Source organism: Coenobita brevimanus, chromosome 85 (assembly GCF_032717465.1).
Source record: "Coenobita brevimanus isolate Jiangsu-jjx chromosome 85, ASM3271746v2, whole genome shotgun sequence".
Taxonomy (NCBI): domain Eukaryota; kingdom Metazoa; phylum Arthropoda; class Malacostraca; order Decapoda; family Coenobitidae; genus Coenobita; species Coenobita brevimanus.
Genome location: NC_137038.1, coordinates 14,679,795 through 14,703,162, shown reverse-complemented (window position 1 = coordinate 14,703,162; position 23,368 = coordinate 14,679,795). Strand labels below are relative to the sequence as shown.

The 23,368-nt window shown below is 40.3% G+C and overlaps 1 protein-coding gene and 1 non-coding gene across 2 annotated transcripts in view; both read left to right on the top strand.

Annotated features, from left to right (window-relative positions):
- The window catches only part of LOC145410347 (uncharacterized), a 367,470-nt gene that overhangs the window by 332,674 nt on the left and 11,428 nt on the right, over window positions 1-23,368 (top strand). The gene's annotated exons all lie outside the window — the stretch shown is intronic.
- On the top strand, window positions 5,747-5,865 carry LOC145410496 (5S ribosomal RNA). The gene has a single exon (XR_013899286.1). It is a non-coding gene; the product is annotated as a 5S ribosomal RNA (ribosomal RNA).

The following is a 23,368-nucleotide window of genomic DNA, read 5'->3' as shown; positions in this document are numbered from 1 at the left end:
AACCAGCAACCTTTCTTCCCTGCTGTACCCTTTCAAGCACTTCACCCTCCAAACCTCCATCCTTACTCATCACACTACCCAAGTACTTAAACATACTCACATTTTCCAATTCCTCACCATCCAACCTCGCTGTACATTCACTGACTTCACCTCTCTCAAAGACCATCACTTTATTCTTCCCTACATTCACCTTGAGATTCCGTTTCTTACACACTCTCTCAAACTCATCCACAAAGCCTTGCAGCTCCCCTTCGTCTTCACTCAACAACACGGTATCATCTGCAAACAACTGTACAGGGAGTTTCCAAACACTATCCTCTCTCACCAGGGCCACTCCAACATCCACTACCCTACCTTGTACCTCTTTTATTACCCCATCCATGTACAGATTGAACAGCCATGGAGACATGACACATCCCTGTTTCAACCCAACTTTCAAAGAGAAAAATTCACTTAGTTCACCATCCACACGCACTGCAGCCTTTGCACCATCGTACATACTCTTCACAGCATTCAACAACTTCCCATCTATTCCATATATTCTTAACACTTTCCACAATCCTAGTCTATCCACCCTGTCATATGCTTTCTCCAAATCCATGAAAGCCGCATACAACTTCTTTCCCTTCTCTAGAAACTTTTCCACTAAAGATCTGAGAATGAATATCTGATCTACACAACCTCCTCCCTTCCTAAAGCCTCCCTGTTCTTCTCCAACTAATTTCTCTGTTCTTTCTCTAACTCTGTCAATAAGTATCCTACCATATACTTTTCCTATTATACTAAGAAGACAAATGCCCCTATGATTACCACACACTTCTTTTTCCCCTTTTCCTTTGTACAAGGGAATAATTATACCTGACTTCCAATCCTCCGGGACTCTACCTTCCTCCCAGGCCAATCTGCACATCTTCCACATCCATTCTACTACTATCTCTCCCCCATGCTTCAGCATTTCACCACACACTCCATCAATTCCTGGGGCTTTCCCTGATTTAACTTTCTTCATTGCTTCCACAACTTCTATCCTACTGATTTCTTCCTGTCTTCTCACCTCCCTCCTTCTCCCAGCCATTCCCCAGCCACTTATACTCGCATTACTTCCATCCTCCACGTTCAACAATTCCTTAAAGTGTTCTCTCCATCTGCTCACTTTTTCTCCCTTCTCCACTAGTAATCTACCATTTTTATCTTTCACTCCCCTGCTAACTTCACTTCCACCCTGTCTTACTCTTTTCACCTCTTTCCAGAACATTTTCTTACAGTCCCTCCACTTTACACTCAAATTCCTTCCAAATTCCTCATCCACTCTCTTCTTACTCTCTCTTACTAATCTTTTCACCTCTCTCTTTCTTTCTACATATAACTCTCTCTTCCGCCTCTCAACTTCTTCCACGCCCCTATTTCTCATCCATTCATTGTATGCTTTCTTCTTTTGTGTCACAGCCCGTTTCACCTCTTCAGTCCACCACGCTGTTCCTTGCACCCCCCTCCGTCTTCTCTTCCTTCCACACACCACATCACATGCTGCACATATTTCTTCTATAAATATTCTACACACACCTTCCACGTCCCCCATCTGCTCCAACTCATATTTGCCCAATCGTTCCTCCACTTCTCTCTTATACTCTGCCTTTTTCTCATCCTCTTGTAACCTTTCCACTCTCCTTGCAACTACTCCTTCCTCTCGTCCTTCCCTTCTTCTATTCCTCCATCTTACTTGAACTTTAACTCTGGCCACCACCAAGTAGTGGTCAGAAAGTCCACTCCCCCAACCTCTATAAACTCTTGCATCCAATATACATCTTCGCATCCTTTCATCCACACACACATAATCATTCATTGCCTTCCTTTCACTCAATTCACCACCCACCCTTCTCATCACTCGCCATGTATACCTGTGGATCATTTTATGCCTGAAGAGGGTATTGGCTATCACCAACCCCCTCCCAGCACAAATGTCCACTAATGCACTCCTATTCTCATCTATCTCAGCAGGCACACCCCACTCACCAACTATTCCATCCACCTTCACATTCCCAACTTTACCATTCATATCACCAATCAAAAACACTCTATCATTCTTTCCAAACTTTTCCATGCATACTTCTACATTTGTCCAGAACTCTTCTCTCACTCTTCTAGCACAAACTTGCGTTGGCGCATACACACACACAATCGCCCACATTTGTATTCCAACTTTCAACTTTACCCACACAATCCTTGATCCAACTGATCCATACTGTCTTATGCTCCTCTTCCATCTTTTACTCACAACTATACATACTCCTTCCTTTGCCCTCTCATTAATAAAGTGATATAAATATGTAGTGATGGTGGTAATTATTATACAAACAGTGCAAAGCATCATGGAAACCATACCAATAACAATACAACTGCGATATCAACAGCCTATTTCCTAAAATGGGAGTTTATCAATATTTGGCTGTAGTTTGTCAACTCCGTTTCAAACTATTAAATGTAGCTGAGTGGCAGAAAAGACAGTACAGTGGCCCCATGTCCTTTCCATAAAACTTCTTGGTAATCATCATATTCTAGAGTTCAGGTATGTGAGATGGAGAAATGACAGTTTTAGGTTAAACTGTGGAGAAATCCTGGTCTATCTTGTCAGCCAGACCCATCAACCACAGGCAAACAACTCCTCCTGCAGAGCAACCATGCAGTGAACTAGAGTTCACTTGCTGTGGACAGTGACTCGCTGCAGGAAGGCATGAGAAAGGTGTGGTGGTTTGGTTCGTGGAGGACGGCTACATTTAAGGCTCTCCACCCATTTAACAGGGGTACCACAATAGGCTCCACATCACTCCATTATTTGGTTTTATTGTTACCACCCAGTGTTTTAAATAGTTTCCTGGGCTACAGGGAACCATTAAGCTTGTAACTCAGCATAGAGTCCATTTCAGGTGACTTTACGCTAAGTGACAACCTGCTGATTCCCAGTAACCCACGAAACCATTTACAGTGGTGGGTGGAAATCAGCAGAGTAGATTATTACCATAACCCCAACTTTTGGACTTATTATTATGTAGGTCTCATTCTGCATTGAACCTAAAGTCAAATATGTAGGTACATAAGTTCTCTATGTAAGTCACCCAATAGGCTTGACTCATTTACTATTAACCCTTCAGTCTGAGGGTGAATTTTTTTCCTTGCAACCTCCAGATGATTTTATTCATATTAGGAGGGACCTTTTGAACTGGATGGGTTATTTGTGACAAATTAACCCTTTGCTATACCTCATACCAATTAATCTGGCCAGGCATGTATGGCAACACTGTTCCTACCGAGATTCTGATTGGCTAGAGGTGTTTGTTCGATTTCTTTGTTCCTTAAACCAATACTTTCTTCATAATCAGATGTGATACTGAGTTTGTTGACGATACAATCATGAAAAGCAATAAGAAATCTGTTATATACTTAACAACAATGAAATTTTCACAGGAAGATAGAGATATGAGTCAGCAAAGTATTATAGTACAGTAGTCCAAGTCAAGGTCAGCATTCGAACAATTCCTTTAAATCCCCAACACTCCATCATATAACAGAAAGTTAAGGAAACCTGCTTAATATAAGCATTGGTATAACACACTTTTAAATTATAAGATCAGTCCGCACCCTTAAATCGTGCCACAACTCTGAATAGCTGAAAATTCTAATGAAAAGACAAGGTCTGCGGGGAGGGAGGTTTGAAAAAATTGCGAAAATCAAAGTAGGCTAAAGGAAAACTATTTCATTATATCTCCTCTATTATCTCAATACGGACTGATCTTAAAATTTAAATGTGTTATATCAACACTTAGATTAAGTAGGCTTCCTTAATTTTCTGTTATACTACGGAGTGTCGGAGATTTAAAGGAATTGTTCGAATGCTAACCTTGACTTGGACTATCATAATACTTTGTTGACTCATATCTCTAACTTCCTGCGAAAATTTCATTGTTGTTAAGTATATAACGGATTTCTTATTGCTATTGACGATTGTGTTGTTGACAAACTTAGTATCACATCTGATAATAAAGAGAGTATCAGTTTAGGCAACAACAAAATTGAACAAACACCTCCAGCCAATCAGAATCTCGGCAGGAACAGTGTTGCCATACATGCCTGCCCAGATTAATTGGTATGAGGTATAGTAGAGCTCCTCACTAAGTTGAGTAAAATTGTTTGGTGTCAGAAGAAATAAAATACAAAAATTCCATTGTCAGATTGAAAGGGTTCACATCTGAGTAAAGTGAAATTGCCTTATAAAGATTCATTGTCACCCATGAAGCTGATTTGCCAGTTTCTCCCATATTATTGTACAAAAATTTATATAGTATATCAGAACACACTGTTTGCTCAAAACAATGACTGCCTGTACTGCATAAAAGTCACCAGCATTTTTAGTTATAATGGAGAAGCTTGGAAGTGTTCTTAGTTAACGTCACCATAGATGAAATCTGGGGTTGTTTGGGCAGTATCATAGACTGATAGATAGATCACAGGATAAACAGATACTGGTACTGAGTCACCAGCATTTTTAGTTATAATGGAGAAGCTTGGAAATGTTCTTAGTTAAGGTCACCATAGATGAAATCTGGGGTTGTTTGGGCAGTATCATAGACTGATAGATAGATCACAAGATAAACAGATACTGGTACTGAGTGGTACCTTTTGTTGGTATAGTCATTTTGTTTTAACCTGTCAGGATTGGACCACTCTCACAGCATGAGTTTTAAATCATGGTAGAATTAAATTTGTTCAGTGTTAGTTGTGATGCAGGAATGAGACTCCTTGAATACTAGTCCCAATGACCCTCTAGTCTGACTTCACTTAGCCATCAACTAAGCTGAAGAAGGGTAGGGAGCTTCAGTAGGTAAGAAAATGTACAGTTATTGCTTTATGGTTATCTCATTGAATTTGGCAGTGTACTACAAAAGATTAATTTGTCATGTTCTTAGTTATATAGAGGTGAATATGGTGTTCAGTGATTGCCATTTGTTTCCAGCTGACTCTCAAGAGCACAGTTTTCTCAAGTGTTTTAGCCTTCATCACCAGCAGTTTTATTGAGATGTTAACCTCAAGAATAAGAGGGTGTATTTTTATATTCTAGCTACCTTTTGGTTATTTTATATGGAGCTTAGGAAAGAGTTTTTTTTTTAACCAAAGAAATAAATGAGGTCTACACTTAAAATCATCATTGTGAGAAATCTCTCCTAAGCTGAAAAAACTTAACTGATGATCAGAAAACACACACACACACACACACACACACACACACACACACACACACACACACACCGCTCGCTGGCTCAGTGGTAGCGTTCTCGCTTGCCATCTGGTAGACGGGAGTTTCGCACCTCGCTCAGGTTGCGAAAAGCTTCACTGACGAAGTGGGTGGTTACTGTCCCCCTTGAGCAAGGGGATGGGTGTGTGCATGTGTGAAGGTCACAGCCTTGCCCTTAGATCGGACTATATGAGCTCTCAGCTCCCTTCCAGGAGGGTAAAAGCTGACGATCACGACCATCAAGTGATCCTGACTGACCCAGTGAATTACACACACACACACACACACACACAAACACATCAGATATGGCTAGTTATTTACATAAATAATTGAGAAAAGCAACAAGATAATTTTGGTGGGTGACTTTAACTATAATGAGGTGAACTGGGAGAAATGGGACTCGGGAGGCAGTGAAGATTCGTAGGGCTTTATATTATTAAATATAATAATGAATAATGGGCCAACGGCCATACCACGTTGAGTACACCGCTTCCCGTCCGATCAGCGAAGTTAAGCAACGTTGGGTCTGGTTAGTACTTGGATGGGTGACCGCCTGGGAACACCAGATGCTGTTGGCATCCCTACGTGTCAAGTGGGGTTGGTGGAGGATTAGTGCCCCTCCCTGTAAAACAATTAACTCTAAGCCCTTGGCCACCCCGTCTGGGATACATGGCGTCTGGCAATGAATGAATGAATGAATAATGTGATGACGCAATGGGTCAAGGAAGAGACACGGTTCCGAGGTGAGGACACACCAGCAAGGTTAGACTTACTGTTTACCAAAGAACCCAATGTAATAGAATCATTGAAATATTTCTCTCCTACAGGAAAAAGTGATCATGTGGACATTGAGTTCCAGATGATAATAGGGAACGTCGAGCCAAGAGACAAGCTTTATAGGCAGGGAAGATACAACTTTAGGAAAGCAAACTTTACAGGATTGAGAAAATTTTTCGAAAATTCGGATTGGAGAAAATTCAGAGAAACAAGAGAGATACAGAGGAAGTGGGATATCTTTCTAGACCTCTATAACTTGGGAGTGGAAAAATTTGTGCCACGAGTAAGGGGGAAAGAAAACAGGAAAATGGAGTGGTTTAGTAGAAGGTGTATGATAGCAAAAAAGAGAGATATAAGGCATGGAACAACTGGAGAAAGAGAGGTAACAACAGAACAAAGGAAGAATTTAAAAGAACTAGAAATGAATACACAAGAATACATAGAGAAGAAGAAAGGAATTTTGAAAAAGGTATAATAGACAAATGCAAGGATGAACCCAAACTGTTTTATAGATTTGTTAATGACAAACTGAAACAAAAGTAAGGAATCACCAAACTGAAAGTAGAAGGAGAGGTCTATAAAGATACAACAATGCAAGCTGAAATAATGAACAAATGTTTCCAATCGGTTTTCACTAATGAAATGGAGTTTGTGGAAGGGGAGGGAGTGATTAGAAATGTACTGGTGATAAAAGATACAGAAGTGGAGGTACAGGAAGTGTATAAATTACTGGAAACTCAAGATGAAAGCCCCAGGACCTGATGGAATTTCTAATTGGGTATTGAAGGAATGCAGAGAACAACTGGCAGATAAAATCCACAGTTTAATTGTGTGTTTTCTGGAAGAGGGGAAAGTGCCACAAGAATGGAAGAGGGCAAATGTGGTACCAATTTATAAGGGAGGAAACAGGGAAGAACCCCTGAATTATAGACCAGTGTCTCTAACCAGCATGGTCACAAAATTGTGTGAGAGAATCCTGAAAGACAGATGGATAAAATATCTAGAAGAGATGAATATTTTGGCTGAATGTCAGTTTGGATTCAGAAGTGGAAGGTCATGTGTTTCCAATTTGTTGGGCTTTTACTCAAGAGCGATTGACGTGGTACAAGAGAGAGATGGTTTGGTGGATTGTGTGTAATTAGACTTAAAGAAGACCTTCGACAAGGTATCTCATAAGAGACTAATGTGGAAACTAGGTATATAGGAGGACTGAAGGGGAAACTCCTGGAATGGATGAGAGACTTTTTGAGAGACAGACAAATGAGGACAGAAATAAAGGATAGGATGTCTGGATGGAGGGAAGTAACAAGTGGAGTCCCTCAAGGCTCGGTGTTGGCTCCAGTAATGTTTCTGATTTACGTAAATGATATGGTAGATGGAGTGAACAGTTATGCAAATCTGTTTGCTGATGATGTAAAGATCTTGAGGAAGGTAGAGGTTGAGGTGGATTGTAAAATGCTGCAGGAGGATCTGGATAGGATACATGATTGGAGCCGGATGTGGGAAATGAAATTTAACGTAAAGAAATATAAAATATTGGAAATGGGTAAAAGTACCAGGAGGCCATCACAGAATTATTTGTTGGGTAATGAATTAATCACAAAAACTTGAGAAGAGAAAGATTTGGGAGTGCTGGTCCAAGATAGTTTGTCACTTGAAAAACATTATAAGATAGTTAGAGTGACATATAAACTCTTGACTAACATAATAGTAGCATTTCATTATATGGATGAGGAGATGATGAAAAATTGATAGTGGCCATGATCCGCCCCAGGTTAGAATATGCAGCGATAGTGTGGTTCCCACGCAAAAAGAAAGATATAAACAAGATTGAGAGAATACAAAGAACAACAACCAAGATGGTCCTCAGTCTAGCAGATCTGTCATACAGAGAGAGGCTGGAAAAGCTGGATTTGCCTTCCTTAGAGGAAAGGAGAAAGAGGGGAGACATGATTGCAGTGTTCAGGACCATGATAGGAGTAGATAAAATTGACCGAGAAGATCTATTTGTATGGGATAAGAGAGCAACAAGGGGACACGGAATGAAATTGAAGAAGCCAAGCTTCTTGAAGGATATCAAGAAATATAGCTTTCCTTATAGAAGTATAGACCTGTGGAACAGCCTGAACAAAGAGATCGTCCAGTCTAAAAACCTAAACGAGTTTAAAGCTAAATTTGACTTCCTGAGAAACAGCGACGGGAACCCACGAGCATAGCACACTTCATGTATATCACAATTAGGTATATTATGTAAATACATGAATACTGTATTTGGAACGACTTAGACGAAGAGGTGATGCAGGCGAAAAACATTCATGTGTGTAAAAGTAGACTAGAGAAATGTGGATATGGAGACAGGACAACACGAGCATTACTCAATTCCTGTATACTACAAATAGGTAAATACAAATACATAAATACACACACATGAGTAAATTGGAAGAGAGTAGACGTGTCACTGTGACCTGCCCTGCGCTGCTGCACCCAATACCTGTCTATCTATCTATATGTTGCCAGACACCACAGTCTAATTGTATTAAAAAAAAATGAATCAAGCTCTGTACTAAGCTAAATTATAAATTATCTAATATTGCACAGCAAGTAAAAGTGAAAAAGTGAAGTCCAAAGAAAGTATTTATCAAATAATCAGAGGAGGGGAAACAGTAGAAAACATATTGATAACTACACAGACTTGGTGGAACTGGATACATTTGATAAATTAGCAGAGAAAGTGAATAAACTGGAGGAAACTTGCAAACTGGAATCATATGTAATAAGGAGGGAGCTGTATCAACAAAAATGAGGAATTAGTACAGTAAAGGAATTAAACAGAAAAGATGCAATGGTAGGTGAGCTATGAGCTGAGGTAGATATTCTGAAGAAGAAAATGAGTGAAATGGGGAATACAGTAGTCACCCCTGAGAGAGTTTTGATGGAGAACAATAATGATAAAGATATAATTTGACAAGCAGGTAGTCTGATAGAACAAAATGGAGATGTTGATGAGAACATAACTCAGGCAAATGATATCATGAAAAGTTACACAGAGGAGGTACAAAATACTTGGGCAGAAGTAGCCAAAACAAGTCAAGATCTAAAACAACAAGGCCGAAGCAAAAGACATGACAAGGGAAGTGAAAGAAATCATTAGAAACAACCCAAGGCTGATAAAGGAAACAGCTGGGATTGACAAGTCTGTAGTCATCGCTTGTAAAGATGAAGAAGAAATAAGTAGCAGAATCACTAGACAAAAAGAAAATGGTAAATGTAATGAACATATTGAAAGAAGTATCAGAGGAAATCTGTGAGAAAGATATAGAGGAATTTGAAAGCCTAGGGAAATGTGAGAGAAATAAGTCAGGGCCGCTGGAAGTAACCTTTCAAAGTGTGAACACTGTAGAAGTAATAAAAAATGCTAATAAACTTAAGGAATCTAAGGAATATAAAGATGTTTGGATAAAAAGGTGCCTAACTCAAAAGGAATGGTGATTACTAAAGGAAAAGAGGGAAGAAGCAAAAAGAAAGAATGATGATAGATCAGATGGGGAGAGAAGTAAATTTTTTTTACCAAGTAGTAGGGTTACAAATAAGAAAATGTTACATAAACAGCAGGGACTAAATAGAAGTAAGATAGTAGACTCAACTAATGTCAAATATGTGAACAGTATGACTAAGTTGATGTATTGAAATGTAGATGGAATGGTATCCACATTATCAGAGATAAAAGACTATACCAAAGAAAATATGCCACATATTATTTGTCTAACAGAAAAAAAAAAAAAATTAACTCCAAGGATATCCAATGACTCCTTAAATTTTGATAAATACGGTATTTGATGCAGAGAAAAGAGAGGGGGGGTTATGATAATATCAAAGAAAAGACTCCATGTCAAAACGATAGAACTAGATGCGCCCCCACAAGTAGAATTAATTGCAGTAGAGATTAGTACATCAGAAAGGGAAATCCATCCATCCTTCCATCCATCATCCAATCCTACATTGTCCCATGAGGAGCATAGGAGCCCAGAGCTAGGCAGTTGGTCCCGACATTTAAGATGAGAGTGACCAGCCTCACTCATCCCTGAGTGGCATTACATGAGCATTGGCTCAATCAGTAGAGAGGTGGCCTGCAGTCCTACCAGACCCAGGTTCAAATCTCCGGTGGGGCAGGGAACAGTTTAAGGATTTGAATTTCATGAAGTCAGACTTCACTGATCTACCAGAAGACCCGCCGACATGTAAAAATACCCCTGCTAATACCAATACACTAGTCCTGTATGAGACAGCCCTAGCATGTATTCATTATGGAAGATGGGTGTTAGCGCCGAAGTGGTGACATGTAGAGGTGTGCGGTACATAGGAGGACAACTGGGCCTTGAGAGCAGGCTGTGAAGCCTATGCCCAGAGTCGGTAAAAAAAAAAAAAAAAAAAAATGGATATAAACCTTCTCCAGCTCAATCCGATTGGAGTGCAATAATTACCCACTAAACCACCAGGTGCCAAAATTTGGTTATATGGTTACCATCCAGCGTAGTAAATGGTTTCCTGGTGTACAGGAAACCATTTGGCTTGTCACTCAGTGCAGAGTTACCCACAGGCAGAAGAAAGAGGAAAGAATGAAGGAAAGAAAGACAAGAGGGAGTGTAAAGTTACCTGTAGGCAGAAGGACAAGGAAAGAATGAAGGAAAGGAAGACAGAAGAGGATGGAAGGAAAGAAGGATGGAGGAGAGGAAAGGGCAGACACCCGAGAGCAGCACTACATCGAATGAGTGGATGGTGAGTGCCCCCACCTACCACAATGAAAGGGAAATAATAGTGACAAATTTTCATATGCCACCCATGACAAACACATGGGATAGAGGTGAATATGAAGACCTGACAGAAAAGACAAATCAGATTTTAAGAACCCTACTATATAGAATGGAAGAAAAATGTGAAAGAACCATACTAATGGGAGATTTCAACACAAATATAAATTGGAATACTCTAGATGTAAGATGCTATGAAAGCTGTTGGGATCAAAAGCTTGTGGATCTTGTATAGGGGTTTTTCCAAACACAACATGTAAAGGAAAACACCAGGAAAAGAGGACCCGAAGATCCCTCATTATTAGATCTCATATTTACTAGGGAAGAAAATGAAATTGACAATATAATCTTTCACCCACCATTTGGCTAAAGCAATCATGTGGTATTAGACGATATAGTTAGAGGTACACCCATACTCCAATTTCCGACAGTGTTGTGTAACAGTGGGAGTGTTCAGTCAGTGAGTATGTCAGATATTGAAGCAACTTTTCCCCATAAGATACTGAAGAAAAGCCAGAGATGCATTCCAAGCCTAAACCCAAGGTCACATATACCTTACTCGGTCAGTAGAGACTGACACAGAGACACCATAGGTAAAGTTATTATCCCCATAAACAATACTATAGCAAAAAAAAAGAGATCAAACATCACATGCAAAAAGATAAGGTGGGTGGGATGTGCAGTTTGAGATGCTTTAGGGCAACTGACAAATGACAGGTAGGCCGCTGGCAGTGCACCAAGCAGGGGGGGGGGGGGCAGGGGGATGGGGAGGGAGACAAGTAGGGGTAGGAGAGGGTGGGGAGACTGGAGGGAGACAAGCTGGAGTTGGGGAGGGAGACAAGTGGGGGTGGAGGAGGGTGGGGGGACAGGGAGGAAGACAGGAAAGCCAAACTGCCCTTCTACGCACTCTCCACCCAGTCTCACTCACTCACTCACTCACACTGACTCACCACCTCACCCACTCTCTCTGACTCACTCTCTCACTCACTGACTTACTCACTCTCACTGACACACTCTCACTCATTCACTGAGGGGGGACAGGAAAGCCAAACTGCCCTTCTACGCACTCTCCACCCAGTCTCACTCACTCACTCACTCACACTGACTCACCACCTCACCCACTCTCTCTGACTCACTCTCTCACTCACTGACTTACTCACTCTCTCTCTCTCTCTCTCTCTCTCTCTCTCTCTCTCTCTCTCTCTCTCTCTCTCTCTCACACAAAAACAATCCAAAGTTAGTCAGAGATTCAGTAGAGATAAACAAATCTATAGTAATCACTGGTATAGAAGAGGAAGAAGTAAAAAACAAGATCACAAGAGACAAAAAGGAGATGGCAAATGTAAAGAGCTTACTGAAAGAAGTATCAGAGGAAATCTGTAGTAAAGACATAAAGGAACACAAAAGGTTAGGGAAATATGAGAAAAGCAAGACAAGACCTCTAAAGGTGACTTTCCAGAGTGTAAACACTGTGGAAGAGATACTAAAAAATGCAAAGAATCTTATGGAAAAAGAGTAGTTCAAAAATGTATGGATAAAAAGATGCCTAACACAAGAGGAACTGGAATTACTGAAAGAGAAAAGGGAGGAAGCAAAAACAAAAAATGAGGGAAGATCAGAAGAGGAGAAGAAGAAATTTTTTTACAAAGTAATAGGATTGCAGGTACGAAAGTGGTACACAAACAGGATGGAAGAAAAAGGAGGAAAGTAGTAGAACCATGTCATGACAAGTATATAAACAAAATGGTAAAGTTGATGAACTCAAATGTGGATGGAATGGTATCAAAATTACTAGAGATGAATGATTATGTCAGAGAAAATGAACCACAAATAATATCCCTAACTGAAACAAAATTATCACCAAGGATATCCAATGACATACTAAACTTAGAGGAATACAATATATGGAGAAGAGACAGAAATTTAAAACAAGGAGGAGGAATTATAATATTAACTAAGAAAAATCTAAAAGTCAAGGAAATAAACCTAGACATACCATCACAAGTAGAACTGATTGCAGTAGAGATCAACACATCTGAAGGTAAAGTAATTGTAGCCAATTTGTACCTGCCACCCAGATCAAACACATGGGAAAGAGACGAATATGAGGACCTGGCAGAGAGTACAATTCAAAGTATAAGATCATTACTACATAAAATGGAAGAGAAATCGGAAAGAATTATACTAACTGGGGATTTCAATACAAATATAAATTGGAATACTCTAGATATAATTAGCCAAGAAAGCTGTTGGGACCAAAAGCTCCTGGATCTAGTACAAGAGTTTTTCCTAACGCAACATGTGAGGGAAACCACCAGAAAAAGAGGACTTGATGTACCTTCAGTGCTAGATCTAATATTTACTAGGCAAGCAAATGATATTGACAATTTAATATATCACCCTCCACTCAGCAAAAGCGATCATGCAGTACTAAATTATAACTTCAGGATAGCATATGACATAGTAAACAGCAATGACAGTTACAAAAAGAGCCTAAACTATAAAAAGGGAAATTATCAAGACCTAAAGAAGTATTTCTTAAAAGTTGATTGGGAAAATGAGCTTAGAGGACAAGATTTAAATGCTGTATATAAAAAATTCTGTGAATTTTATGAAAGAGGAGTCCAGAAGTACATCCCACAGCACAAAGAAGCAGATAAGAAAATACAGAAATGGTTCAATACAGAATGTAAAAAATCAAAAGAAAGAAGAGATTTGTTGTGGAATAGATACAGAAGACACAATAGTGAAAGGGCGTATAATAATTACAAACAGGCAAAAAACGACTATACAAGAATAAGGAGGGAAGCCCAAAAACAGTTTGAGGAGGATATAATAAATAAAACTAGTGATCAACCAAAGCTGTTTTACAGCTATATCAGAAGCAAAACCAAAGTAAAAGATATAATACAATCCATTATGGACAAGGGAATCACTTATACACAAGAGAAAGATATTTGTGAAGCACTAAATAAGAATTTCCAATTAGTTTTTACAGAAGAAAAAAATTTTGAGAGGGACTATGTGGAACACGCATGTTCACACATATTACCAGATATACAAATAGCAGAAAAAGTAATACAGGAGGAGTTAAGTAGATTAGACAGAGGAAAAGCAAGTGGTCCTGATTAAATTTCATGTTGGGTATTACGAGAATGTGCAAAGGAGTTAAGTAAACCATTATTTTTAATTTTCAAGAAATCCTTGAGTCAAGGTAAACTACCTGATATTTGGATAAAAACAAATATTGTCCCCTTATTCAAGAAAGGAAATAGACAAAATCCACTCAACTACCGACCAGTATCACTGACCAGTGTTGTAAGCAAGGTATTAGAAAAGCTTATAAGAAAAGCTTGGGTAAATCATCTAGAAGAACACAGTATGATAACAGAAAGACAGTATGGTTTCAGAAAAGGAAAATCATGTGTTACTAATCTGTTGAGCTACTATGACAGAGTAACAAACATAATACAGGAAAGGGAAGGATGGGTGGACAGTATCTATTTAGATTTCAAGAAAGCTTTTGACACAGTACCACACCAAAGACTTTTATGGAAACTGTACCATCAAGGAGGAATTCGAAGCAAACTGTTTTGTTGGATGCAAGATTTTCTCATAAAAAGAGAAATGAGGACAGTACGAAGAGGAAACTACTCATCATGGAAAGAAGTGACTAGTGGAGTACCACAGGGTTCAGTGCTGGCACCAATCATGTTTTTAGTGTATATAAATGATATAAACAGTAACACTGGAAATGAGAGCTATCTGAATATGTTTGCAGATGATGCAAAAATACAAAGGAGAATTACTAGCACAGACTCTTGTAAAGAGCTACAAGAAGAATTAAATAAACTTCATGAATGGAGTAGTACATGGCAAATGGAATTCAATGTGGACAAGTGTCATGTAATCAAGTTTGGTAAATGTGGAAAAAGACCTGATTGGGATTATAAGTTAGGAAATAAAACCCTATACACATCGGAAAGAGAGAAAGACCTAGTTTGATTATCAATAACAGACTATCTCCGGCTGACCACATCAGCGAGAAGGTACGGAACATGTATACACTGCTTGCAAATATGAGAATAGCATTCACATACATAAATTAAGACATGCTAAGAAGGATAATAACATCATCCATTAGACCAACCCTGGAATATGCATCAGTAGTCTGGAGTCCTCATCTCAAAAAGCATGTAGACAAGATTGAAAAAGTTCAAAGGGCCGCTACAAGATGGATACCAAGCTTAAGGGGCCTAAGCTACGAAGAAAGACTAAATAAACTGAATCTACCAACACTACAGGAGAGAAGGAAAAGAGGTGACATGATAATGCTATATAAGTGCATATCAGGGAAGGAGAAAATAGACATAAATGATTACTTAACATATGGAGAAACATCAGCAAGAGGACACTGCAAAAAACTGCATAAGAAGAGAGGTGATAAAGACGTAAGGAAATTCAGTTTCCCAAACAGAGCAATTGATCAATGGAATGCACTACCGAATGAAATAGTGTGTGCCAAAACAATTCACAAATTTAAGGATATGTACGATAAATATGGTTTAAGACACGGGACAGTACGAGCTTGACTCATTCCTGTAAAGATACAATTAGGTAAGAACAATTAGGTAAGAACACACACACACACACACACACACACATACCAGGTAGGGTGGCCTGTTTATGTCATCATCAAGACCTCGTTGGAAAATGGACAGTTACCTAAATATTGGAAAAGAGGAAGTATTGTGCCAATCATCAAGGGAGGAGATAGGGAAGATCCACTCAATTATAGACCTGTATCACGTACTAGTATTGTTTGTAAAATCTGTGAGAAAATTATTAGAGAAAGATGGATAAAGCATTTAGAAAAAAATGAAGTGATAACACCAAGACAATTTGGTTTTAGGGAAAGAAGATCATGTGTTACTAACCTATTAAGTTTCTACAGTAGGGTAATAGATGTCATACAAGAGAGAGAGGGATGAGCAGATTGCTTCTATTTTGATCTCAAAAAGCATTTGACAGGGTGCCCTATAGGAGACTGCTGTGGAAGTTGAAGACCTATGGAGGGGTGCATGGGAAACTATTAATGTGGATGGGAGATTATTTGGAAGGCAGATGAGAACATTTATAAGAGACAAGGTTTCACAATGGAGAAACATGACTAGTGGAGTACCCCAGGGCTCTGTCTTAGTCCCAGTAATGTTTCTGATATATGTAAATTATTGGCCAGAGGGTTTGAATAGTTACATGAGTATGATCACAGATGATGCTAAAATCATGAAACATATTTAATGTATTGATAGTTGAACGAAACTGCAAAAGGACTTGGACAACAGCTGGAGCCAGGCTTGGAAAATGGATTTTAATCCCAAGAAGTGTCATGTATTAGAAATGGGAATGAGTGAAAAAACACTGCGCTGGATATATAAAATGGGTAATGAGATAATTAGTAAAAGAAAAGATTAGAAAGACTTGCCAGTTATTATTCAGGATGACTTGTCACCAGAAAAGCATAAAAACTAAATCAGTGGAGGAACTTATGGATTACTGACCAATATGAGAATGACTTTTAACTCTTAAACTGCGGGCTTGTTTTGCTTTGACTTGCGGCTCCCGCGGGCATATTCACGCTCCGACAGACTCTCTAAAAATAATTGCCAAAAATCAGTTATTAGTCCTAGAATATTAAAATCACATATATTTAAGGCACATACCTTCAGCTTTCTCCTTGGGTGTTTGTTGAGCCTTCATTGAGTACCGTAGGACTTGTGGAGACCTCTGAAGTTGGGTAACGAAGTCTCCACTTTACACTTCCCGACATCTCGTAATATGATTACCACAGCCAGATATTATGACCAGAAACACTATTCTATGATTCTCAAATAGTTTGGAATCCATACTCAAAAAAAAAAAACACTGTGAAAGCAATGAAAATTACGAGGGCGTATGACCATCCCACTTCCGATCGTTCGCCGCTAGTATTGTCTATTGTTCATAAAAACACTCAGTTTATATTTCTGTTACCATATAACACTTATATATATCTACAGTCTTTATCCATAAGTTTCCTTCAGTAATAGTAGTTTATTGTCACTGTAGGGATTCAATTTCTTTCAGTAAAATACATAGCATTCACTTTCTCGTCCTGTATACTAGCATTGAGAGTGAATGTCACTTTCACCTTCACTCTCATAACTCATAGTATTCATACATGCTAGAGTGAAACTTTCACTTTCATTACTCCCAGTATATATACTCGTATTCTTATAATACTACTCATTTACGTTTCTATTTACATTCTCTATTTTATTTACATTATTTACATTTCTGTTTTATTTACACTTATGCACCGTCACTTGGAGTAACTTATAAAACTATTTTCCACTGTTCACTTATATTTACATTCATTGCTTTCACTTGCTGTTTACACATTATTTACAATTCCACTTGAACTGTTTTACCTCTTTCCACACGAGGTTTAGTAGGGGATAAAGGTCACAGGGCCCTTTGCATGGGGCTAAAAAGTGGCAGAAGTTAGCAGGAGCTAATGAGACATACTTTCACCTTCAAAGACGACAGTGAACTGATAGTAGTGGCCTCCTGCCGCCTGGCTAGGGTGAGTGCAATACTACCAACTTCAGCCCTGTGAGACCTGCTAATATATAGCAATGAAATGATTGGCAGGAAACCAAGACAATACATAATAAATTAGGTAGTTCCAGGTGAATGTAAATATCACATAGGCTTCTCCCTTCCCTCCTTATATGTATATTTATTACGAAAATAGATTATACGGCATATTTCAAGGGGAAATAAACAGCAAAAATTAGCGAACGAGTGCACATGAGGTGTTGTCAGGTGATAATTAGCCAATTCCAGGTGTATGGCACTATCACTTACCTTATTTCTTTTTTGTATATATTATTTGGTATAAGAATAGGGCATAGGGCTTATTTCAATGGATGAAATCAGTGGAAAATTCCAGGGAAGATTTACTTAGCGTAGAATACAGTGTGGTGGCCTGCAATAGTATTTCCAGGTGAATGTAAATATCACTTAGGCTTCTCCCTTCCTTTCTTATATATATTTTTATTACGAAAATAGATTATACGGCATATTTCAAGGGGAAATAAACAGCAAAAATTAGCGAATGAGTGCACGTGAGGTGTTGTCAAGTGATAATTAGCCAATTCTAGGTGTATGGCACTCTCACTTACCTTATTTTTTTCTTGTATATATTATTTGGTATAAGAATAGGGCATAGGGCTTATTTCAATGGATGAAATCAGTGAAAAATTCCAGGGAAGATTTACTTAGCATAGCATGGCCGGGCAAGCAAGAGGATAGGGTAATGGAGGGGAGGTAGGGAGGGGAGTCAAGAACGGGGAGAAATGGCTAAATTGTCAACAATGGATGGGAGTACAGATGAGATTAGGAGTGCTGACTATTGTTGGACATTGGCTGTACTGATAGATGATACAAGCCACCACTTGAAAGCCCAGACGAATTCAAAATAACACAGAATCACAAAAGTGTCGCCCCGCGTTATGATCCCTTGCTCCCAAGCGTCACGAGAGTGACGCCCCGCGGTTAAGGGGTAATTATATGGACAAGGAAATGCTGAGGGAGTTGATAGTGACCATGATAAGACCAAGACTAGAGTATGCAGCTGTGGTATGGTCATCTCATTTGAAGAAGCATATTGATGAACTAGAGAGGGTTCAACGAATGGCAACGAGGATGATACTGTGCTTAAGGGAACTCACCTACGTGGAGAGATTGGAAAAACTGAAGTTACCAACACTGCGTGTGAGAAGAGAAAGAGGTGACTTGATCACGATATTTAGAAATGTAAGAGAATTGGAAAGAGTTGATAGAGAGGATCTTTTTGTGTTGGATGATGGAAGAACAAAAGGTCATGACTTCAAGTTGAGGAAAAGTAGATGTCTTAATAATCTTAAAAGGTTCATTTTCCCGAATAGAAAAGTAATCCCTCTAATATCCGAACGCCCAATATCTGAACAACCCCACTAACCGGACATAATCGTCCCGGGATCCAACATTCCCAAAATGGTCCGAAAACTGAAAAAAAAAAAAAAAAACGAATTTTTCCGCCCGTAATTTGAACTTGCCGCATGCGGTGCGGGACAGCTTTGTTGTGGCGCATCATTCCTCCGACGTCCGCTAGAGTGACCCTGCATCCTCCCCACTTTCCGCCTGTCTCTCGCCGCGAGTGCATGCTCGTCATTATGGCTGCCCACGTGCTCGCTTTTGTGGTGGTGCCTTACCTGCTGCAGGCACTCCCGCTGCTCTCGGATCTCCTATTAGTGTGTGTGATGATGGCCCCGCCGCCTGAGAAGAGGAAGAGAGTGGTGTTGACTCTGGAGAAGAAACGGGAGATATTGGAGAAAGTAGATGCGGGGTGGTCTTCTTCCCGCATCCTCCGCGAGTTCAACCTGGCCCGATCTACTTTGTTCGATATCAAGAGATCCCGAGACAAACTCATGCAGTACACGGCTGACTTCTCGTCGAGAAGCAAACGCAACATGGAGAGGAAGGTGATGTTTACTCCCAAGTTTGCTGAAATCGACCGCTCCACATTGATTTGGTATCGACAGCAACATGCTGCTGGTGTGATGGTACGTGGAACGGAGCTGAAGGCTGCTGCTGAGAAGTTCGCCAGGCTTGACGACGCCCTAGACTTCAAGGCATCCGAGGATTGGCTCTTCGCGTTCAAGTTACGGCATGGCCTTACCAACCGTAAAGCTCATGGCGAAGCTTTGGATGCAACGAGGATGGAGTTGACGAGTTTCGGCACCTTGATCAACAGGGAGGGCCTCACTCTCGGTCAAATGTACAATGCTGACAAAACTGGTTTATTCTATCGCTCTTTGCCAACGAACACTCTAGCCGAGTAGACGGAGAAGCGTGTACCTGGCCGCAAGCTCTCCAAGGAACGGATATCTGCTTTGTGTTGTGCCAATGCTAACGGCATGCACCGGCTTAAGCCCATTATTGTTGGCCGTGCAAAGCAGCCTCGGTGTCTTCGTGGGGTGATGGATGTCCTTCCTGTTGTCTGGTACCATTCTTTGAAGGCATGGTTTACAGCCCAGATCTTTAAAGACTGGTTCCACCACCACTTCGTCAAGGAGGTCATCAGTTACCAGACGAATACACTGGGAATCCCGCACAACCAGGTAAAGGCCTTCCTTCCCCTCAACAATGCACCTGCCCACCTAATACGACTGCTCTCATCCAACCAATGGACCAAGGAGTGATCGTGGCAACAAAGCGCCCATACCGCCAGAAGTTCCTGGACGAGGTGATGGTTGTTCTCAAGGACGAGGATGAGCGCAGGGAGGGATGGGACACACGAGGCCAGCGGACTTTGGAAAACCTTCGCTGCTACAACATCAAGTCTGCACTCTATAACTGGGCCAGTGCATGGAGGGAAGTCCCTGTCAAGACTCTAGAAAGTGGTTGGTCTCGTCTGCTTCTCAGAACGGATGTGGAGTACGATTTTCTAGGGTTTGACGTGGATGACTTCCATGCACGGCTACGTACGCATGGCAACGATGTTGATGTGGACGATGTGCGTGAGTGGTTGGATGATGATGAGGGCGATCCTGGGTATCAGACATTGTCTGATATCGAGATCGCGTCTCCAGTTGCAGGTGTCAATACCGAGCTTGAAGATTCTGACGAGGAAGGCGACGATGATGCGGACTCCTCTCAGCAGGACACTACTCCAACCATCCCCAAGCTGAGCGCACTCCGGGAACACCTAGAGTTCGTCCTTGACTACCTGGAACACCCGGACTGCGACAGGGAGATGGGGCCCTTGGGACTTGTGGAGGAAGTGCGTGCTCAGGCTGCGCATCATCAATCATCAGAATCGTCGGTCCTTGCGTCAATCAACGATTGACAGTTTTTTCAGGCCCGTGACCCCCGCTGTGCCCAGCCCTGTCTCCACTCCGTTGCCTCCCCAAGACAGGCCCTCATGCTCCGAGCCACAGCCCAGCACATCAGCCACGGTGGAGTCACCGCTCGACGTGAGTTTGTGTCTGTCTTCAGAATCGTCTGCAGTGGGTACGCCATCACCACAACCCAGCGACGCACCCCTAGGTCACCTGCCAGTGATACTCTCAGACTCTGACAGTGATTAAACAGCAAGAACTTCTCCACTAGACCACATGGGAATTTACAGTGTTGTGCAGTGAAAAAAAGTGTGTTGTGTTAAGGATTTACAGTTGTGAGTGAAAAGACTAATTTGGAACAAGATTTAACATAAATAGACTTGTTTGTTTTTGCTTTAGAAAATTATTAGAAGAATGGGAAAAGTTAAAGTGCAGAGTGCAACACTTAGTAAGTTACAATGGAGCATTAGTTAGACAAGCGTGCGCACTGTGAAGAGAACGGACTTCTGAGTGCGATTGACTAAGTTCAGTGCAAGATTTCATGAACAGTGTACTGGAAGTGCTTCAGGAAATCCTTTTTTACTGTCAGAGTCTGAGAGGAGGCGGTTATTCATCGAGATGACCATGGACTTGCTGTAAGTAGGCAGAATGTTTCATACTGTACTTTTTTCCATACTATACTTACCTCAAACACCTCATTTCACTCTTTAATGTCCTTTATTGGTGTGAATAGGGTGTTAGGAGCTACGCATGTGCAGTAGGAAGGTGTTTTTCTGAGTTAGGCTAGGTTAGGGTCCATAAGTACCAGTCCAGGAGCCAGTAACCAGAATGTTTAATATTGTATGAACCTACCTCTAAACCCTCATTTTATGCTTCTTTTGCGTTTATTTCAGTCATTTATGTGCCTTATTGGTGTGGTGTGATTTGGGTCTTAAATAGGTGCTATGCATGTCCAGAGGGAGTTGTATAGGTGTTTCTCTGAGTTAGGGTCCATAAGTACAAGTCCATAAGCTGGGGCCCAATATTCGGACAGGACCAGTATCCGGACCTGCCTATGGCCCTATTACGTTGGATATTGGAGGGATTACTGTATAAGTATTTGGAATGGCTTAGATGAGGAGGTGATGCAGGCAAAGAGCACTCATGTGTTTAAAACTAGACTAGATAAATGTAGTTATGGAGACAGGACAACAAAGGCTTAGCTCAATTCCTGTATACTACAAATAGGTAAATACACACACACACACACACACACACACACACACACACACAGACAAAGTTGGAAAGCGGCATATACTAATGTTGATAGTTTAATATCAGCAAGGTTAGAAATCAATGATTTCTTGAGGGTACTTGAACCAGACATTATGTGCTTTGTAGAGACCAAGTGAAGAGAGGATATTGATATCCATATGGGAGATGGTAAATGCAAACTGTGGAGAAGAGACAGAAAAGAAAAATGGGAGGAGGAATGATGATAGCAGTGAAAAACAACATAAATGTGGATAATGTGGAACTGGGAGAGTGTAGGGCTAAAGTGATAAATATGAAATTAGAAACTGGAGAGAATGGCAAGAGACATCTCAGTAGTGTATGTTCTATCTGAGACAAGGGCCTGGAATGACAGTGAATACCAGGAGATGTTGTCAGACATGGTTAGATATCTACAGAAAGTGATTGAGAAAAGCAACAACATAATTCTGATGGGTCATTAATTGTAAAGAGGTGAACTGGGAGGAATGGGACTCAGGAGGCAGTGAAGATTTTTGGGGCACTATATTGTTAAATATAGCAATGAATAATGTAATGACTCAGTGGGTCAAAGAAGAGACAAGATTCAGAGGTGATGACACACCAGCAAGACTAGATTTACTGCTGACCAAAGAACCTGATGTAATTGAATCTTTCAAGTATCTGTGTCCTATAGGAAAAAGTGATCATGTGGACATTGAGTTTCAGGTGATAAAAGGGAGCATGGTGCCAAGAGATGAGCTTTATACACAGGGAAAGTACAACTTTGAGAAAGCAAACTTTACGGGATTAAGGAAATTTTTTGAAAATGTAGACTGGAGAAAATTCAGAGAAACAAGAGATACAGAGCAAGTGGGATATCTTTCTAGACCTCTATAATTTGAGAGTGGAAAAATATGTGCCAAGAGTAAGTGGGAAAGGAAACAGGAAAAAGGGGTGGTTTAACGGAAGGTGTATGATAGCAAAAAAAGAGAGAGACATGGCATGGAACAACTGGAGAAAGAGAGGTGATAACAGAACAAAGGAAGAATACTGAAGAACTAGAAATGAATATACAAGAATACGTAGAGAGGAAAAAAGGAACTTTGAAAAAGGTATAATTGACAAATGCAAGGAAGAACCTAAATTGTTTTATAGATTCATTAATGGCAAATTGAAACAAAAGGAAGGAATCACCAAACTGAAAGTTGAAGGAGAGCTCCTTTATAAATGCAAACAGTGCAAGCAGAAATAATGAACAGATGTTTCCAATTGGTTTTCACTAAAGAAAGAGATTTTGTGAAGGGGAAGGGAGTGACTAGAAATGTAGTGATAAAAGA